The sequence below is a fragment of the Ambystoma mexicanum genome, chromosome 9 (genome assembly GCF_040938575.1).
Source record: "Ambystoma mexicanum isolate Mex_15411 chromosome 9, UKY_AmexF1_1, whole genome shotgun sequence".
NCBI lineage: Eukaryota > Metazoa > Chordata > Amphibia > Caudata > Ambystomatidae > Ambystoma > Ambystoma mexicanum.
In genome coordinates this window covers 1,466,386,470-1,466,408,092 of record NC_090931.1, presented here as the reverse complement: position 1 = coordinate 1,466,408,092, position 21,623 = coordinate 1,466,386,470, and the positions used below count along the sequence as shown (strand labels likewise).

Here is a 21,623-nt window from a genome sequence, read left to right as displayed (position 1 = left end):
TTCACCAAAATGCCAGGGGTCACGGAAGTGACATCATACGACCCTTGACCTCTGATGACATCACATGAAGTGATGTCATTTGACCCCACTCCGAAGTGATATCACGGGAAGCGATGGAACACCACCTTTCACCCCTTGACAAATATCACATAGCATTGTTCCTGAGTAAAGTACGAAAAATATGGATACGATTACACTATAATGTGATATACATTTCATACAAGAATGGATCGTCATATGTATCTTTAAGATCAGTGGGTATAGGCCCATATTACCAAATTACTGTGAATGCAAGCAGACGTCCATGATTAAATGATAATTATGTGTTAATATATAGCACTTACGATTAAATGCTTTATATAGAACAAATATACATACAATATCACCCAACCTGTGTTAGTACTCATTTATTGACCTCAGAAGGGTGAAAGGCTGAGGTGAGGTGTTTAAGAACAAACTAAATCAGTGACTCACCCCTGAAGTGTTCCTGAAATAAACCTTTAACGAGTCTAGCAATCATTGTATAGAATTCCAGAAAAGCAAATTATTTGGTAATCCTATTCTTTCTTATTTAGGGTCACTGCTGAAAGTGTTAGACTTGTGGAACCCCTTTTCTTTTTTTGTCTTTTTTTTATAAGAGACCGGAACAAGAAAAGCAGACACTCCAGAAGCAAAGAGCCACATAGCGCTGGCCACAGCCCAGGAGTGCACAGGGGTAGCAATGGACCCCTGGCGACCTCAGGGGTCGCAGTTGCGACCCCTAAATGATGTACCTGGGAGAGACAGGTTCATATTTATGGGTACACAGGAAACCCAGTCTTCAAAGCTACAAGATTAAAACGAGAGAAAATGGTGGGGGTATCAAAGAGGTGCCTCTGTGTATTAAAAGAAAGTATTTGACTGGAAGGTGACCGGGTTCCCACACAAGTGCAAAGAAAGTGGACGTGCATAGGGGTTGACAAGACAGGATGAGGGAGGCAGGGAGAGGCAGTCAACGGCAAGTGAGTATACAATGGGGTGATGATGGCCAATGGAAAAGGGCCAGGGGCACTAAGCTGGGTGACGTGGGATGGCTTTCCAATGGGGAGAGAGAGAGAGAGAGATCAACAGCAGGGAGCTTTGAAGTACTTGCAGAATAAACGTATGGCGTGAACAGCTTGTCTTGTTAGAAGAACACAATCCTGGCGTTTGCGTCATAGCAGACGCCACAGGGTACTACCCTCATTCTCAGCTCAGCTGAGACTAGGCCTGCCAATAAAAGAATATTTTGCCTGTTGCCCTCCTTCTAGACTGGATGAATGAACTCTTTGACTGATCCGACAACTTGTATTTTTTTTAGATCTGTATTTATTGAAAACAAGGCATTTTCATTGTATGCAAATACAGAGGAATCAACGTTCAAAAGGGCATTCCTGCAAGAAGGTACCTTACAATGGAAAACTGTTACAGTGAAAGATGTACCAGTCGGGTATGGGTGTGTCGGTGAACATGAACTAGGGACAAGACTCTACAGACAGTGATAAGTTGGGGCATTTATAGGTTGGTTACAGGATATATACATATTAGGTGGCGTCCGGGTAGTGATGTACTGGCATATGGCAGGATGCCCTCGAGGCGTAGCAGGTGAAGCCTCAAACGCCTCACCCTTCAGAGGGGCAGCTTTCAATAGATTACGCCACCAAAATAAACAGCTGGGTGCTGAGGCTTGATATCAGTCTCATCTCTCTCTAGTTTATACATTTCCAACTACCAATGACCTGTGACAACTTACACAATAGTACTTAAGGTGGTGCAAGATGTCAAGAACTATGCGGTCAGCAATACAAATTTACCAAAGCTGTTTAGCCGAGGATCTAGACTTCAAACTCGAGAGCACAGCCATCCCACACAATATGCATTAAACGCATAAAGAAATCAGATTGTTTCTAAATTAGCAAGTGCCAGCTCAAAAGACTGAGTAATCCGTATCACTATGCTCCTGACAATGTCCATGTTTTTCTTAATTTATTCTAATACTCGTAACACATACAGAATACCAAGGTTATCAATTGTCACAAAGTATCGGAACACGGGAGAAACATGAACAGACTTTAGACTTGTTCCTTGTGTATAGAATGTTTGCAGGGATTTACCTGTGGAGACATCCCACCACTTGAGATAACCCCCTGCAGAGATAAGCATTGTGTTGTCAGGTGAAAAGTGCAGATCAGTCACCCAGCCTACATGCACTATATCTTTCTCATTTATAGTCACGTGGGAACAGCAACGAAGTAAACTGCCCTCCGACACGCTCCAGAGCCGGATCTCTCCATTATCGTCCCCCGTCGCTAACAGCGTGCTGTCCACAGAGAAACGACAGGATCGCACACAGCCCTGGTGACCATGCAGTACATGAAGTGGAGACAAGCTTTCAAAACTCCACACCTTAGCACTTGTGTCAGCAGAGGCTGATGCAAACATGGTGGCATTGTGTGAAATATCGCAAAATAGCACTGCGTCATGGTGGCAAAGAAAGTCTTTATCAATTGTATCAGTATGTTGATTCCACAACTTCACTGTCCCATCAAAGGACCAAGAAAGCAGGCGCGAGTTGTCTAAAAGCCTAAAGTTCTTCACAGCTTCCTTGTGGCCTTGTAGTACTTTGCAGTGCCCTGTCTGCCAGTCCCAAATCTGAATTGTGGCATCATCAGAGCTTGATACAAGAGTGCTTCCATCAGCTGTAAACTGACAGTGCACAACTGATTGCGTATGTCCCTTTTTAGCACTCAGAATTGTATCACTGGCCAGATCCAAAACCTGCACAGCTCCATCTTCAGCTCCAAAGGCAGCAAATAGAAGATCTCCACTAAGGCAACAGCAAGTGATGATGGATTCATGAGTTCCACTCTGGCCGATGATGTTGCCATCCCTCCCGTTGATAAGTAGTAAACGTCTTTTTTTGTCTGGAGCCAGTACAGTGACCTGATCATTATTGAACACCACGTCAAATTCACGCTTTAAAACCAAAGCTGTCGTTTTGCACACCTTCCCAGTGTCCCACAGACGTACTGTCTGGTCTTCTGAGGAGGTGAGAAGCAAAGATCCATCTGGAGAAAAACTCACACAGTGAACCCAGCTCAAGTGTCCACGACACACTGCCATTTTTAAGGAAGTTTCAGTGTTCCATAGCTCAATGGAACAGTGGGCCAACGCGAGTGCCACCAACTGGCTGCTGGGGCAGAAGCCACAGTACTGGATGGTTGTGTGGGAACTTACCTGGATCTCTGTTAGTAAGTCACTGGTTTCAACATCAAAAATAAGAAGCGTGTTCTTTGCTGCCACCATTATCCTAGAACAATCGCTGGACCAGGAGCTGCACTTCACTAACACGTCCACATTTTCATGTTCTTCTGGACTTTTCAGGAACCTCTTAATATCAAAAGATTTAAGCTCGTTAGCCGATACCACCCCCCAGAGAATCACTGTCCCGTCTGCAGAGCAGCTGGCCAAATACTGATCATCGGGCGAAAACATGCAATGGCTAACGGGCTTCATATGTCCAAACATTGTGTTACGACACCGATTCTGGCTGAAAGTCCAAACTTTGACGAGGCAGTCATTGGAACAGGTGGCTAGGAGCAGCTCACATTCTGTTTTGGTAAACTGACAGAAGTTAACTTGCTCTGTGTGTTCTTGAAAGATCTTCAACAGATGGCCTGTCAGAGAATCCCAGATCTTCACCTTGGTATCTGCTGAACAGGTAGCAATCAAGCTGTCATTCGAAGAGAAGGCGCAGCACAGCACTTCACAGTCATGAGCATTCACTTCCAAGAGATTCTCTCCTGTTGCAGTTTTAAATACCTGCAATGTCCTATCAGCACCGCAAGAAGCTATTTTGTGCCCACAATGGGAAAAGCAAGTGTGATAAATTGCATCTGTATGTGGGCGAACAACTAAACAGGACATGCTCTGAATATTATTTTGGTTTATCCATTCTAGATACAGAGCGCCTATGCCAAGTTTCTCCTTGGCAAGTAGTCTGGCTTGTTTATAGACAGCTGAGCTTGCTGGCTGACAAAGGCCCAACTGAATAATATCAGGAAAAGGACGCTGTCCAAGGAGATGCCCATTTAAGGACAGAAACTCTTGAAAATGTTCACGAACAGAGCAGTCTTCTTTATCCAGCACATCTCTATATTCTACAAATTCATGAATGAGATGAGCCGGCCCGAGTGCTTCTGTTTTTGCCTTAATCCAATCCAATGAAAACAGAAGCAAGCAAAGTTCTTGGTGCAGGTTGGCACTAAACATATGGTATGCTAGGAAATGATACCAATATGTACAGTGTTCTAGAAACGAAGTAGAAAGGGCCTTAGTGTAATGCTTGTGGTACTGATTAACAATACTGGTGTGAAGTTCCGGCAGCTGAGTCCGATACTTTTCAGTGAGAAAGTCTAGCTGAAGATCATGTAAGTAGTATAGAAAAGATTTGCCGTTTCGATCACAGAAGAGTAACGATTTGTTCACAAACTCTTGCAGTAGATCTTCCACCTCTTCAGTCTCCTTGTCCCAAAAAACACAGAGGACTTGAGCAGGCACTTTCACGCCTTTTTTCAGAACCGAAAGATCTCTATAGTAATCTTTGAGATCTTCATGCAGCGTATCCACACTGATGGACATAGCTTCATCTAGGGCTTCATATTCGTATGAAGAAGACTTCCTTATTCTTTTAAATTGTTTACACTGGAGCTGCCTGAGGTAGTAATCCCACCGATGTGGAAAGTCTCTCAGTAATGCTCCTGTTAAGGAGACCACAAGTGGTGAACCATTACATTCCTTTACAATTTCATGAGCTTGCTCAGGCAGATCCGTAATTTTCATGTTGACGAAGAGAGATAAAACTTCCAAAGCTTTATCATGAGGAAGGCCACTCTCCATAGGAACCAGGTATGTATTTCCAGACACGGTGTTAAGCACAGCCCTGTCTCTACTTGTGATTAGAACTCGAGATTGAACATCGAAAGCCTTCAGCACCCATGGATCCCAAATGTCATCCAAAATGATGAGGCAGCGAGGGTGTCTTAGCATGATAAGCAAGCGGAGGCGGTCCCTTGCCTCTTCAATGTTGAATGCTTGCCTATGTGAAAGCTGGCAGGTCTCATTCAGCCTAGAGGTGAGGTTCTGGAGCTTCATTAAGAGCCCGGCCTTGTCCTGCTTCCCAACAGACACCCAGTGTACACCACCAGGGAAGCAATCTTCTAGGACACACTGGTCTCTCACTGCCTCTGCTGCTAGAACTGACTTGCCACAGCCTGCCATGCCATGTACCAGGACCCAGCCGGCATCTTTCTGGAGGTGGTAGAGGTTCTTTCGGATGGCATACACTAGTTCTGGCCTGGTCACGAACACCACAGGTCTTTGAGGTACCCCTCCTGCACGTAGAACATCCTTGACGCAGGAGGGTTCCAGGTCACCAGACTTGAGGTCTTGCGATGTTGCCCAGAGGGGGAGGCCATCCTGGAGGAGGGCTGCCAGGTGTGCATAGCCCTCCTGGAGCAGAGCATTATAGAGGGAGATGTAGGCACGGGAGTCCTTGGCGAGAAGAGTGTCTATGAGATGGGCAGCCTGGGCTGCCTGTGTGGGCTGGGTCCTAACCCGCTCCTCCTCCTGCAAACTCAGTACCTCATCACCGACTAGGTGGTCCATAATGTAAGGGGTCCTGAGGTCCCTCTGCAGGGCCTGCCTCTGCTGGAGCAAGAAACCCCGGGTCTTTTCATCCATTGCACTTGTGTTCTTAACCACAGGGCAGCAATGCGCAGACCAATGAGAGAAAGGGGCCAATCCTGCCTCTGCTTGCTAGCCTTTGTTGAACACATAGACAAAAACACACGCAGCGATGGGTCGTTCTTTTGGAATAAGCGAGAGCCTCCTGAAAAATAAATATTATACACACGTAACTTTCCTATTATGAATAAAGTATCTGCCATCTTTTAATGAAAGTCTTGCTAGGCACAACATGCACCCCAACATAAAACCATATTTAAAAAAAAGAATGTTCCGTAAATTCTTCTAAACGTCGGTGGGTTTTAAAAGATTAGACAGTAGTCTTGTAAGCACGACTATTCAGAAAAACTAAATTTAAATGCATACAAATGATACGGACACGTGGTTAACATATAGATGACGTTTTGGAACGGTAGTTCATTCGTTTGCTATTTTTCTCGCGGGCAATGCCTCATCCACAGCTTTTCCGAGCAAAGAAAGAACGCCACACCGTAACGATCCAGCAACATGAAGCCCGACCCTCGGGGTTTTTGTTGTCCTTTGTCTCTGTTAATGACGGCTTTCCTTCCTGGTGCGCAGTGCACATTAGTTGTTTGCTCCGCTCTAGTGTTTTTTTGCGTTTCTCTTCTCGAAAGAGGTGGCGACGTAATAACGTATTGGCTCCTTTCACTTCCGCTGTATTGTGTCACCTAAATTGCCCAGTCCAATACAGAACTGAGAGGATATTTCAGTTAGAACGGTGTTGGCCGATTCGGAAGAGAGGGGGACGCTGTAAAGGAGAAAAGGAGGATACCAGCAGCACCTGGGAAGGCGGAGAGCGTAGAATGTGAATAGTAGAAAACGTGCCTATTACACATCGCCCCCTGCCCCCCTGAAACAGTCGTGTGGTGGCCATCTTTGATTAGGAGTCTTGGTAAGTATAACCAGTGGTGGAAATGGCAAATAATTGGTGGGTGATCCCACAAGGGCCGGAGTAGGGGCGGAGTTTGGGGCGGTGTTTAGGGGGGCGGAGCTGGCAGTTGACCTCCGATCAAAGGAAATGTCCAAAATAGTTTTAAACGGTGCTTTTTCTTTCATGCTGCAGCTGCTTCTTTTCCAAACGATATATCAACTCCACTTTACTTACATGGCACTAATGATGATTTATATCACTGTGCGTGTAATAGTTTTGACCAGTGTTGCTGAGTAAATATTCCTTGAAATACACAATTTGCATCCCATTTTATAACCCCACACTTCCCTTTGGTACTATTCAAACAGGGTGATTTCTGTTCCGCATAAGCAACGTTTTCTTTTCTTGAACCACACCCAGAACAGCTTTTGCAGCTCCCCTTTGAAAGCAGTTGGGTGGCTGCATTGTTAATGTTAAAGGACATTTGTACCGCGCACTATCACCACCGGAGTGGTCCCCTGGCGCTCTGGCGGTTCTGAAAAAGGAGGGGAGGATGAGGTAGTGGGGATGAAGCAGGAAAAGTGCAAGAGAGCAGTGATGTGCTGTTGGCAGCCTCAGCCTGGTGGGTCTGTTGGCTGGGCCTGGGGTGTTTGCGGCCGATAGACTTTGTGTACTGTTGTGCACGACTATGTGTGTTTTTGTTTCGTTGTTGCACTGTAGTGAAGTTTGTGCGGTTTGTTGTGCTGTAGGTTTGGTTGTGTTTGGTTTGGCGTTTGAGAGGTGTATGCAGAAAGGGAAATTGTTAGTAGGGTTGGTTAGTTTGCGTCTCTATCCTGAGTTGAGGCGCTCGGTTTGCGTGGTCTCCCCTGATGCAGCTCTGTCCGATAGTTTCAATGTAAATAGGGGTATTTATTTCTTCATGCAATGTTTGTCGGATACCTGTATATGTAGTTATACAATGTTTGTCGGATGCAGGTATCTGACATTGCATAAATAAATAATCTGGGTCCATGTATCCAATAAGCATTGCATAAATAACTAACGCAGGTTGTGGCTGAGGACTGCAACTTCCTCTTGTGACCCTTACCCACCTGTTTCCACCAATATTTCTTCCACTATCAATCACTGTCTTTACACCCGCTCTATCAACTTGATCTTTTCATTCGTCTTAATCTGCAATTTCTTTGTTTTACTGGGACCTGATAACACCTCTGCTATCCATGTTCTCATACCCCCTAGCATCTCGTTGGGGTGGCATGACTGGGTTCCTCTTCCATTCTTCTTGGACCTCTGTTCCTCCTTCATCCTGGCCTTCCTTTTTTCCCGTCATTAGTTTAATTTTCTCTTTTTTTTCCCCCCAAACCCTTACCTGTCTCATTTTTGACTATCAACAGACCCCGTGGTCCATCCACTCACTCTGTTGACCTTTTTGACTCTCTATCTTTTCTTCTTCTCTCCTCCTTCCCCTTTTTTCTTCTTGGTGACTTTAACCTCCCTCTTCCTATGCTTTCTTCTGAATCTCCTCTTTTTATCTCTCAAGTCTTGTAATCTAAACTGCGTCCCTTCCCCTCCTGCACACTGATCTGGATGCTTCCCTCACATCTATGCAGCCCCTCCTCAATTCCTTCTCTATACAATGCAAGCGCCTCCGAGTAAATTGAGATTCAATGAGCAGGGCTAAAACCAGCTCCTGGGTGTTGGGCATCACTAAGTAAACAGTAGCTATCGCAAGGGAATCAGGAGCTACCAGAGATGCCCTGTGAACATTTTGTCCATTTATATGAACCATTGTGTTTACGTTTGTATTAGATGTGTTCTAATTATTTTTTATTAACATTCTCAAATACTCAAAGTTAATGGCACATTTTCATTGTGGCAGCGCTGGTGCCGAGGACCCAGCGGTTTCTTTTCCAGAACGAGTCACATAAGAAGGTGCCACTATGTTTCTGGTAGGGACGATCTAGTTGTTCTCAAGATGGCCACCACCAGGAAAGAGAGACGGCTTAAAGCCGGATGTTTCCTTGGTTAGGGTGCATTGCGCCTCTCCTGATATGCTGGCCCACGGGTAAGATGCTAAATTCATTGTCTCCATTTATTTAGCTTTTATTGCTCATTCAGCTACTTTCGCGCTACCTTGTAGCGTTTCTGGTTCCACCTATTCATTTCCTGCTTCACAGGAGCGTTCCGCTCCTCCTCTCGGCTCTCGCACCGCATTCCTTCCTAGCCCCCTTTCCCGTCAGCCGTTCCTTAAAAGCCTTTCCGCTGCTTGTCCTGCCTGTGTCCTCACATTGGAGGTTCCCTTTTGAGCTGCACTCTCGGTGTAGCTTTCTCAAGGATCTGTGTTACTTTAATAGCAGTCTTGTCTCTCTTGACATACTGCTTCTGCTCTCCTGCTACTCCAGCTCTGATTCCTATGGGCAACTCACCTTGAGATATTTCTCCTTATTTCCTTCTGCCCCCGGACTGATATTTCTCTTGTGGACTCACTCCTTCTATTGCTCACCTACCTCACTAGGTTCCCTACTAGGGATTCTTTTCTACCATCTCATAGTCCTGCATTCCTTGCTCACTGGTGTTTTCACTCTGCAATTACGCACTGAGTCAAGGAGAATACCATACAGCCCTTACAGATTGGCTGCAAGTCGGAAGATCCAACTACCACCGACTTACCATTCCACAAGGGTTTTTATGCCATAGCACTTTTCCCTCACTTCCTGGACACAGCCGCCACAGCCGGCTTCCGTATTGTAAACTCGGGAGATCGGAGTGGATATGGCCTATCCACTCTAGCAGGGCCTATCTCTACAAGGACCGGCTTCGGGACAAGGTCAAGGTAAAGAAGAACAAGACCACACTAAAGGAGGACGATTCGCCATCTTCAGGTGAGGATTGCGAGAGGCACCGTCCTAGGAGCCAAAAGTATCTCCTGGTAGCTGTTGGCTTCAAGCCAATCAGGCTGTACTATGCTAGAAGCAGGAGCTAAATGGCCTCCAGCTCCCTTCAATTTCGAACTCTGGTATTCTCTGCTATCTGGATAGAGGGACAAGGAGTTTAGCCCCACAATTCAGCGCTGTATAACACGACTTGAATCTCCTGGGCCTTAGAGATCTTAAGAGGGACTGAAGCTACATTACCTTCCAGGCGAGAGGCAATGCTTGCAATTAAGCCACAATGCCGCAAGCTGGTCATGGTGCTCTTTTCAATTTGTTGAACCCATTTAAAATTCTTGGAAAGAGTCAACCCCAGATCGTTAAATGAGTGGACCGATTCCAGTAAATGGCTTTCTGTGGGAACAAAATCCTGAACTCTCGCTACCCTAGCAAGGAACTAACTGCATAGAATAATTTCTGAATTAAATTCTCCAGGCTGCTCTAACACCTCCACCCAACTCCCAATCCCTATGTGTTGCCTTATCAGAACATTTCCACAACATTGCTATCGACAGACACTCTGTCATCATCTCTAAATTAGAAATAATGCCCCTGCTCATTACCCGCCCACTCCCCATCCAAACTCCCTCCTGGTACAAACCTTTATTTCTTTCTCTCCCATCTCACACCAGGAGTTCCTCTCGCTCCTAGCACAAAGTTGCCCGTCAGGATCCCCTGAAGATCCTTGCTCGCCTTGAGAACCCAAAGGGTGTCTCATTTACTAGTCCCTGGGGATCTCTTTCTCAGGTGTCCAGGGCATGAATGTCGCCTTTGGAGCCAGACCCTTGTGTGCTCTCTCAATGGCTAAGTAGAGCCTATGTATATTCATCCAGGTGGACCTTTTGGGCATAAAGCCACATTGGTCTGGGTGGATGAGAGATGTTATCACATCTTGCAGTCTGTTGGCAAGAACATTTTGCTAGGATTTTGGCCTCGCCGTTTATAAGGGAGATTGGCCTGTAGGAGCTACTTATCTGAGGGTTTACCTGCTTTGGGGATCACTACAATGCTGGCCTTTCTCAAGTCCGGAGGGAGATTTCCCAGCTCTTTGGAGTGAAGGAATATGTTGAGCATGTGTGGCGCCACCTCACTACTTCCTATCTTTTTCCGCATCTTTATTGGGTACCCATTCGGGCCCGGTGTTTTCCCAGTTTGGAGTTTTGATAGAGCTGCCAACAGTTCCTCTTCTGTAATATCTGCTTTGAGAGGCATTTTTTTGCACCTCATTTAAGCATGGCAGAGTGATTTCTTCTAACATAGTGGTATCGATAGGGCTCATAGGGGCGCAGTACAGCTTTTCATAGTAGGTCGCGAAACTCTCTGCGATTTCTTGGTCAGTTGAAGCCTGCTCTGCAGCTTTGGTGGTAATGTACATGACTGTTTGTCACAAGTCTCTCCCCTTCTCACCTGTTTCTGTTGTGTACTTGCGACCTTCTGGGATTTCTTCTTCTTTACGGTCCGGGATTTGTATAGACCAGAACGCTGATCTTCGGCGTCCAGCGTGAGAGTAGCGGTTCAGTTTCCAGGAGCGTTCCAAAAGTCCAGGGTAATTCCAGGAAGTAATTAAGGTACGCTCGGAGGCACGGAGGACCGTGAATCGAGCGCGGAAGGTTTTTCCAGGAGATTGGGGAGGAAAAGGAACAGGAGGGAATTCAAGGGACTGGGAACAAGGAATCAAGCGAGCGCCCGATCGAACTCCGGCTAAGCACGTCCGACTACAGGTAGCGGTAGCGTTGAGATGCGCAGAGCCGCGGGGCGTGTCTCCTTTGTAGGATGAGCAGCGTGGAACGCATAGACTGATCCGGCGCATTCTGTTCCGGGTGGCCATGTTGGAAGGATAACTGCATGCAATCCCCTGCGAGTCAGGGACCAGGAGGTCCAGAAAGGACGTAGATGACGGTTCATGACACTGTTACGCTCACCTGGTATCCACGGGGACGCCACCCAGCCCTGGTTGGATGATTTGCACTCTCAAACCCTCTCCCGGTCCCTTGGTAAGGCCTCTGGTTAAAGATGGGTCTGCAATATAGTAGAGCTGGATTCAATACCAGATTGTCTTTGTTTTCCCACCTCCCTTGGCCTCCACTCCTTCCTCCCCCATGGGCCTTCTCCTCACCTTAATATTGTAGAAGGTGGATTCTCCGTCCTGCTCCTCGTGGCAGGGGCGCATAGATGTGGGGGGTGAGCAGCGACCAAGTTACTTCACTAGTGCAAGCTCCCATGGGAATCCAGGCTTGCTGCGACTCCGTAGGTTTGCTGCTTTACAGTCTTTATATGCAGTTCTTATGTTCCTCTTAGTTTGAATAATAATGTCTTGCTTCTTTCCTTTTAGGTATGGAAAGGTATTTTGGTGTTGTCATGCAGTTTGAAGATGAGCATGGGCCGGTAGGCGAAAGCGCGGTGTGCGCGATGCTGCCTGGTGAGTAATGCGCGATGCGCGGCGCTGTTTCACCTTTTTATATTTCTAACCTGTGTCTTTTCTCTCCTTGCAGGTTGCGATGTTCCTCGCCGAGCGCCGTAATGCTCCAGCAATGATACTGACCAGGAGATGACTACCCACGTAAGAATTGTGTGGCTTTCTTCATTCGGGAGGAAACGTGAGTAAACGCTTACTAATGCTGTCTTTCTTTCTCCTCTTTCCAGGTTATGGTATTCCAGGATGCATGCAGTGCCGGATGATGGAGTTTGTACCTTCAGGTGAGTGGAACTGAAGTCAGCGGTGGATTGAAGACAGGATACTGTTCCAGGTAAGTTTTGTAGTGTTCTTTCTCTCTCTGCAGGTCCTTGGTTTCAGGTAAGCTGGCATCAAAGAACTGGACACGGTGAGCGTTACGCTGCCCACAGCAGAATAACGCAAAGCATGTTCTGCTGTTTGGGTGTAGTTTAAATAGTCTCAGGTAAAGTAGTCCAGGTAAAGTAGTCCCAGGCCTGCCACACCCAAAAGATTAGACCGCATAGCTCAGTTCCTTGTAACTGAGCCATGTGTGTGCCTCCATGTTGGCTGAACCCCTCCCTCCCCCCCAAGTTAAATAGTTCCAAGTAAATAGTCCCATTCTAATGTTGGTCTTCATGATGGTTATGAGCCTGGCACCAAAGGCGCCAGGACTGACTCCAAGAGAGTCTTGGATGAGGGTTTAAGGCCTTTGACCTGGCCCTAACTGGAAGGCTGACTTGCCAGTGAGGGCCAGGGGCAAGGGTCATGACACTGACCTGCCGATGCCCTTCGTCCCTCTTCTCTAACCATGCTAGCAATTTGCCAGCCTTGTCGCACGTCTCATATAGCCTAGCATGCGTTGCTCTGTGAGCTTGCTTTGCGTAATTCAATGTTATGTTCTGTAATTTCTTTTGTGCCAGTATTAGGGTTCTATTGTTCTCAGGTGAGGTCGTGTTTGTGTACAATGTTTCAGCTCGCCGCACTTCAATTTCAGCAACCTCCACATCTTGCCTATGTGCTTTCATATGTGCTGCTGTCCAACCAAGGATCTCACCCCTTAGAAATGCCTTGTAGGCCTCCCATAGCATCACAGGAATATCTGTTGAGCCTTGATTCAACTCAAGATATAGGGAAGCGGCCGATTTGGATTTTCTCCACCAGGTCAGGAAAGACCAAATAGTAATTGTTTAATCGCCAGGTTGGTGGGGACGGGGTCTTTCTGTTTCTAGAAGTATCAGTAATGGGGAGAGGTCTGAAATGCCTCGGGGGAGCAGGGTGGCCTCTGTTGCCTTATGTATATTTGCCACAGGGAGGAAGAAATAGTCCAGCCTAGAGAGTGATGCATGTGCTCCCAAATGGAACTAATATTTGCTCTCTGTAGGATGGAGGACGCGCCAAACGTCGCTCAGCCCTAGTTCTGAGGTAAAAGCAGCCAGCTTAGTGGGTATCTCAGGGTTCCTAGCTCTCATATGCGTTCAGTCATTTTCTACATTCAAGACCTTGTTGAAGTCCCCTCTGACTATCCAGTTGACCGCTACGTTATTAGCTAGGATGGGTGTAATATCCTCTAATAATAAGGTGGACATAAGTGTTGGGGGTGAATAGATTGCTAGAATGGCAAAGGTCTGATTCCATAGTGTGCCGTGTATATATATATATATATATATATATATATATATATATATACACACACACACAAATCTCCCCCCTGTGTCTTGGATTACATTGGAGATCTCAAAGGGAATATTTTTGTGCAATAGTATTAGTACGCCTCTCGATCCCATAGAGAATCCTGCGTGTACCGCTATACGGTAATTCGTTCTCTTAAAAAGGTGGCATGTTGTACCCGCCAGGTGTGTTTCTTTGAGGAACGCTATGTCTGGGGTGTCTGTATAGGAATTGTGTCACCAACCTCCTCTTAATACTATTACGCAGACCATTTACGTTCCACGTTAGGAGCCGTAATTGTTTGTATTATGCCCAGCCTGAGCCATCATATGTCATTTAAGCGCATATTTATAGCATGTCACATCTTCGGTGGGAAATATTCCATTTTCCTTTGATCTTGTGTACCCATGTATCACTTGTCTTGTGCTGACAATTGACTTATGCATACTTTAACAAGTCCCTCCTCCCCATACTCCAACCCAAACTGAAGCATCTGTTGCTCAATTAACTAAAGTCAAAAAAACAAACAAATGAGTACTCTACATTCCATACAGCCAAGTCTGCAAATATCTCTATGCTCTAGGTAGCCAGGGGTGTTACCTATTTTATTCACGGAGTGACTGTATTGGGGGTTTGTGCAGTCTGGGGCCGCCGGCTGTTTTGAAAACGGGTTCTGCAGCAGCGCTGGTAGACCAATTGAGTGGCATTGCTTTGTTCCACGTCACATATCAACTTGTATGAGTGTTATCTCTTTCGCTTCAGTCATTGCCTCCGTTTGGCAGTGGTTCTATTTCTTGTTGCGGGCGCTTGGGTGGTGCTCTCTCTCTGGTTGTGGCCTGTTTCTGCTGGTGTCTCACCTCCGGTTCGGTCTCCAGTCGCCTTCTAGGTTTCTTTCTGCCCAGTTCCATGCTGCTCTGGGGTCTGTGAAGTGCACAGTCGTGGCATTGTGGAGTATTTGTAGTTGTGCAGGGAACAAGAGTCCGTATTTTATGTTGATGGCTTGGAGGCGTTTTTGAGTGGATCAAATGATTGCCTTGCTTTCTGTACCTCCCTGGTGAAGTCTGGGGGGGAAAAGGCGATTTTTTTTGAGGCGTTGTAAGTTGTATGTTGCCCTTGGTTCTGGCCATCTGTAGTACGGTGTCTCGATCTCTATAGTTCAGCAGCTTTGCTATCACTTTGCATGGGGGAGCTCCGGGATTTGCCTGCCTGTTGGTATGCGGTGAGCACGTTCAACCGAGAAGAATTTTGATAGGGACTTGGGTGCAAATAGATCTGCAAGCCATTGTTCTAGATGCCTCATGCTTGGACCTTTGGATTTTTCGGGCAGTCCAAGAATCTGGATATTGTTCCGTCTTGCTCTTCATTCTCCCTCTTCCACTCGTTCTTCCAGGTCCTTGAGGCGTGCCAGCGCTCCAGTCATTTGGTGGTTTACAGTTCTCAGGCCATCCTCCCGTTTCTGATATGCGGCCCTCAGCCTCACCCGTGCGGCCTGTTAGTTTCTGCAGGTCATGGCGCAATAGGGATACCTCTGTACTTATGCCATTTTTTTTTCTCCATTGAGGTCCTTGAATTGGTGATAGCGTTCATAACATCCCTAAGGGATATACCCTATTCCGCCATTCCAGGGGGTCGCTAGATTTGACCTGCTCGGGCGGGGGAACTTGGGTAGAGGTTGCATACTGTTCCATTTTGCTCTGCGTTGTCGCATTCTTTGCTCTCTTTACCCATGGCGTTCAAGTTCGAGATGATTTGTAGTTGCCTCTTACTCACTTAGTCTGTGGTTATGCAGCCGTGCAGGTCAGTATGGTGCTCACTCTGGGCACAGCAGTTAGGCAAGGCACCTTCCAGTGGCCGCAGTTTAATCCAGGATCTCTTGTAGATTAGCCAGGCAGATCATTGGAGACTTTGTTTTGCTTTTGCAGATGCATTGGCCATCGTTTGCCATTCGGAGCTGCCTTTAAGCGCTTGGTTGCGGTTCTGTAGTGACGTTAGAGCCACAAGTCTTGGGTTCTGCCTCGCCAGGGAAGTGCATTTATAGTCTGTAACTTCGCTTCTGTTCTTTCAGTGTCTTATGCGGTTTTTTTTTTGCTTGTCTTTTTCGTGATTTCTTCCCTTAAAGCCGCTAAGATCTCGCTTCTGCCGTCACATCCTTTCATCTCGTTTCACTGAAGCTTTGTTCAGTTAGCGCCCGGGGGGGGGTGTTTTGTTGATCCTGGTTCAAATGCATATGCCGGACTCATACAGTGAAGGATTAGGGCCGCTTGGCACCAAGTCTAGCAAGCCAATATCTCAAGTGCCTCTTTTAATGGGAGACATGTTCATTTTGGATGCCTCCTGAGATAGTGCGTTTAGAGCTGATGCTGACAGGATGTTTTGCTCACTAAAGTTGTGTAGTTTCTGCTGTGCGTGCCATCCAGGGTGGCGCACCAGTTGGTGAGAGGCCTGTCTCTTAACAGAAGGCTGCCTGCGTTGATAGTTCAGGCCCACAAGCAATTGCAAACAAGCAGGCCGCGTCTATTCCTGCGTGTGATGGCAGACGGGGATCTATTACCAGGGTGGTTGTTCCATTGGGTTCGTCCTGTGCCCATAGCTTTGAGCCACAGTACCTCTGTACCGGGAACCCGATGCGTTGGCCTGATGAGTTATGGGGGCATCGTATGATTCACACCCCTCTTTATACAATCATATAGGCAGTATAGGTATCTCACCTTCCGTTTCAGTTGCACGTGGTATATAGGGTGCAGATCGCTTACCGAGTCCTAGTGTGGGTGGTTGGAGTCCGGGAATGTCGCTACTGCGTATCTTAAGTGCCTGGTAGTGCGGTTCCTGTACCTTATTTTTGGTAAAGAAGTGTGTGTAATTTGGCAGCTCCAAACCGCTCTCTATTGCGGACGCTGCATATATCGCCGGAGGTCCGGATCTCCTGCAGCTGGAGTGCTCGTGGGTGGGGGGGGAATCCAAGGTCCTTTTGGTGTCCCCAGTCGCGCCGTTCCCAGGCATCCGCAGTTGTGGGCTGTAGCTTTCTATGTGTTTACCTCCTGGATCGCTCGGGCGGGAGGTGGCACAGGTTCTCTGGGGTGTTCGTATCCTCCGTCCGGAGGGGGCACAGGCCGTGCCTTTCACTGTTTCTGCAACAGCCAGAGATTCTACATCAGAGGGGACACCTCAGCATTTTCAGCAGAGCCGCTCCAATGCGGAGTGGAGTGGAGTGGTGCCGGGGGCGCCAATGTCCTTTCGCTTTTGTGGGCTTTCACACCATCCGTTCACAGCGTTGTGCAGCGCTGGAGTTGGTGCTGGCTCTCTGCGATTTCACCGTAGTGCTGGGGTGACAGCCGCTTTCACAGGACGCCTGGGTCAGTGGAGCCGATGCCGTACTGCGTCCCTCCCGCTCAGGTCACAGTCTCGGTGGCCATCTTGTTCGGGACGCTTAGTCAGCCGCCTCTAATTTTCCTCGCACATATCTCTGGAAGTGCACACCGGTTTCAGTTCACAGTGCAGCGGTCCGTTGCCAAAGAGTTCCGCCGCTTGTGGAAGCTATTTTCTTGGGTTTCAGAACATCGATTGTCAGGATAGTAGCAGGATTAAGCTGACGGCCAGGGAGCAATGGGGAATCACGTCCTCATCGCACGCCTGCTGGCCACGCTCCACAAGAGAAGGATTTCTTGAACGTTTATGATTGTGTTGTGGAATTTCCAAGACCAAGAGACACTGGGCCAATACCATAAGAGAGAGTTAAAGTGAAAGTCGAAGTGGTCCTTCAGAGGTCTATGGAAAAAGCCTCGCACATTCGAAAGTCTTCGAAATCAGTGAAAGCTCTGAGCTCGACCGTGGGGAGACTTGGAATATGAAATACATTAGGGGAAGGCAACCCCTAACCAATGTGAATGAAACTTGGGGAAGGGAACCCCTGCAAGTGCTGTGATTGTGAGGTCAAAGCCCGACGGAGGGAGATCTATGTGGAATCAGGTACTTTAGGTTGAGAGGTCCGAGCCCGACGGAGGGAGACCTCCGTAAACTTTTGTTGAACTGTGAAAGAACTTTTGGAAAACTGGAATAAGAAGGCCAAGCAGTCCTCGACCCACGTTTTGAACTGCCTTTGTTTGATAACCTGAGCCAGAGTGTGTCATCTTGTTTACGGGGGCCGCCTTACCCTGTGCTGTCCAACGTGGGGAGGAGAGCTGACTCGGCCACCATGATCCTTTATGTTATAACACTGACTTTCCCTTGCATACACGTTCCCGTTTGCACACTTTTTGTATAAGAGATCGGTCAGGCATTAGGGTTTGTTAGTATAGGACATTTCTGATTTGACATCGACTGACTAGGACTGTGTTTTCTTTATTATTTGATGGTAGAGAACACTCCCATCATAGCTATAGGGCAAAGTAGTTTTTCCAAACCCCAAGAAATTAATAAAGGTTTTGAAACTTGTAGCTCTTGTCATACTTGTGATACCATGCCTCCCTTACACCGCCCACCCTCCTCAAAAACACCCTAGCCTCAACCTGTGCAGGCCGTATCGCACGCCAAATCCTTAACTACTCCCTAAATCAGGAACATTCCCAGAAGCCTTATCTCCGCTTCTGATCGGATCTTCGTTCCGAAACCCAGGACCCGCTCAAGGCTCCACGAACACCTGAAAGAGAAAGCAACACGTGTTATAGCAGGCAAGTCAACAAGCCCCAGAACGCTGCCGAAACAAGGGAAAGCAGCGCTCGTACTAACCAAACATCAAGCTAACAGCAAAGTAGCCACCAGCAAATCGTACGGGTAAAACAGGGAGGAGGGAAGGAACAAGATGGTGCATACCCTAATACCTGTTCTCGCACGCCAGGAGCTGACACGCAGGCACTGCTATCCAACCCACGTCCCAGCTGAGGCATCAGTACAGTACCGAGGCTCCAGGCGCTCCTGCAGCGACAAGGCAAGCGTAATGGGCAACAACCTCCTTCAACCCTCCCAATCAGGCTTGAGACCACTCTGAGGAACCGAGCCCTCCCTAGTGTTAGTTTGGGATGGCCTAAAAAGAGCAGCGACGCGTAAGGATGTGCTGTACTCCCTGACCTCTCTGCCTCCTTCGATACTTAACCACGCCATTCTCCTAGCAAGGCTACACTCCCAAGACACTGCCCTCTCTTGGATCTCCTCTTTCATCTCTAATCACTCGCAGATCATGCTCTTCCACGCTTTCTCCTCTACCTCCCGATCAGTACCAAAAGGGGTCCCACAGGGAGCATCCCTATCACCCCTCTTCAACATCTAGCTGAAACCACTCTCCGCGCCCACAATCTCAGCTGCTACAACTATGCAGACGATACCCAGATCATCCTTAAAATGTAAAAATCGCCAGGCTCCAACTCTCTAGATCTGTCATCATGCCTCTCTGACATTGACTACTGGATGATGACCAATCACCTCATCCTCAACCTCAACCCTGGGAAGACAGAAATCCTTGTCTGCTGGAAAACGGCGCTCCTTCCCCAACCTATTCCCTGGCCCCACTCTCTGGGCCCCACCCCGGCAACCTCCATCTCGGTGAAAAACCTTAGATACACACTGGACACAGACTTATTCTTCTCCAAACACATCAACTCTGTATCAGAACCTGCCTCTTCCACCTGCACACCCTCGGGCATATCTTCCCATACCCCACCTATCCTCGCCGCTTCTCTGCCATCATCTTCTCCCGCTTATACTATGCAAACTGGCCCTATCTACGTGGATCAGTGTTTCAACTAAGGAAACTGCAAACAATACAAAACGCTCCGACCCGCTTTCTCATTAGCCTCCCTCCCAGAGAACACACTAGGAGTCCTCCATTGGCTCCCTATTTGTTGACGCACTACTTTTAAAGCCATGTGCATCACTCACTGTGCCATCCACAACACCGGCCTGGAATTCCTCCAAGATAAACTCGCCCGCTACCACCCCTCAAGGACACTCGGATCCAGCACACCATCTCTCCTAGTTGTCCCACACTACAATGGCAACAGACTGGGTGGATTCTCCTTCTCCGTCTAAGCACCAATCAACTGGCACTCTCTGCACCTGCAGATCTGCAACATTGATAATCGCCTGCATTCAGAAAGGCCCTCAAAACCTGGCTCGGTCCCCCCCCCCCCGGAACCTTCTCACAGTCTATACTGTTATTATGCAGACAGAAACACTGACCCAAAACCGACAACACACCTATCCACCTAAACCTCCATGGATGCTGGCAGCACACTGTGATAATTTCGGCACCCCACCCTCATCCCCAGACAAACGCACATTACTCCCCCATCCCTACGGGCCCCTCTCCCATGCTCAGGCTCTCAATCTAGGGAGACCACAACTGGCGAGGCCAGTCAATCGCGTCAGACCTAGGTAAAAGACTTTGAAGATGAACTCCACCCGAGTTTAAATTAAGTATACCTTGCATCACCTCTCGGGACACAGGCACAGCCTGTGAAGGCATCATGAAGCAAGACAAACGGATTCAATCAAACTCACTTTATTTAACTTCAAAATAAGGATGGATGTAGGCCTAACTTGCCCTAAGATAAGGAGGGATTTCCCCACCTAAGGGAATTAAGGACAGTCTGAGTCAGAGTTCAACGTAAAAGTCTGTCCAAAACCTATACTTGTCCTCAGAGCTAAAGCTAAAGAATGTGTAGGGATGTCAGCAATAAAACAAATGGTGTTCCAAGCAAAGTTCTGAGCTGCGTCTTGCTCCTGGCTTACTTTCAGCTCCCTTTTCCAGGTTCAGGACAGTTCCACAAACATATTGGGGTTCTCTTCCCCAAGTTCAAGACTCATAGTTCAAACAAAACAAGGTTTAAACTCTTGATTCCTCCTTTCATTTGCTCTCCATGCCAGGCCCTCGGTCTAGGCGCAGTTGACGGACCACACAGTCCACCCATCTCAGATCACGCAAACGATACCCCCTTTGATCAGCTTTTGCAACAGTTGTCCACTGCTTTCCCTTGACAGGGAAAAGTACTTTTTGTATCGGAAGCTTGCTCACCCTTCACTACTTGTTACTCGCCAATCCAGTGAATGGGTGAGGCAAGGAGAGAGGAGTCTTCCTGATTGATTGTAAAGCCCAGGTAGTAAAACCTGAGCCTCCTGTCAAAGGGAAACTCTTCTCTATGATATGTCTCACTGCTGAACTGATAACAGACAGGCGGAGAAACCGATCACCTAAAAGAGCGGGAATGATACACCACCACAGAACCAGCTGGAAAGAAAAGAATTCCCAGGTCAATATGTTGTAGATAGGAAAGTCTGTATAACAATTAACACTGCTATATATCCACCTTTGCCAACTGTTCCCCTCCCTGCTAGTGGATGTTAACTGGCGTGATATTAACCCTACAAAAGTAAAAGGAGATTTGCTAGTGTTCCTGTAGAATACAGAAGCAATACAGGCAACGATGTGTAAACAGGGAGGTCTTAACCTTATAGCAAGTGAGTATTGCGTAATGGTGTTGAAAGTTGGCCAAACAACAACATCAGGAGAAAATAAAAAAAAACGGAAGGTTAGTACAGGTGGACTAGACCCGAGGGGCACACTAGGATTGGGTAGGTGCACTGGCAGCAGGGCGTCCTCATGTGCACACTAAGACAAAGCAATCCGGGCAAACCAAGACAAAGTCAATCCACAGAGATTCCAAAGGGATCCAATAGTTTGGAAAGAGGCAGTTCTTGAAAACAAGTTCAGTAAACAGTGTCCATGTAGAGAAGGCAGAATTTGGTACACGGGAGTGTTATACAGACCAGGAAGTCGCAGGAGCAGTCTGTATGCAAGGCGGGGTTCGGTACACAGGAGAAGCAGATGGATCAAGACACGTAGCAGGAGCAGTCCGTATGCAAAGCTTGGTTCAGTACACAAGATTAGCAGGTCGATCAAGACGCGTAGCAGGAGCAGTCCGTGTAAGCAAAGCGGTTTGGTACA

The 21,623-nt window shown here is 47.5% G+C and overlaps 1 protein-coding gene and 1 pseudogene across 2 annotated transcripts in view; one reads left to right on the top strand and one right to left on the bottom strand.

The window, feature by feature from the left end:
- Positions 1-1,989: 1,989 nt before the first annotated feature.
- Positions 1,990-5,883, bottom strand: LOC138489230 (apoptotic protease-activating factor 1 pseudogene; annotated as a pseudogene).
- Positions 5,884-6,314: 431 nt separating this feature from the next.
- Positions 6,315-21,623, top strand: part of STK16 (serine/threonine kinase 16) — a 250,437-nt gene continuing 235,128 nt past the window's right edge. The window contains exon 1 of one of the 2 annotated variants that reach the window (XM_069616907.1): positions 6,315-6,676. The gene's annotated coding sequence lies outside the window, so the exon portion shown is untranslated. The remainder of the gene's footprint in view (positions 6,677-21,623) is intronic. The other variant, XM_069616905.1, reaches the window with a different exon arrangement.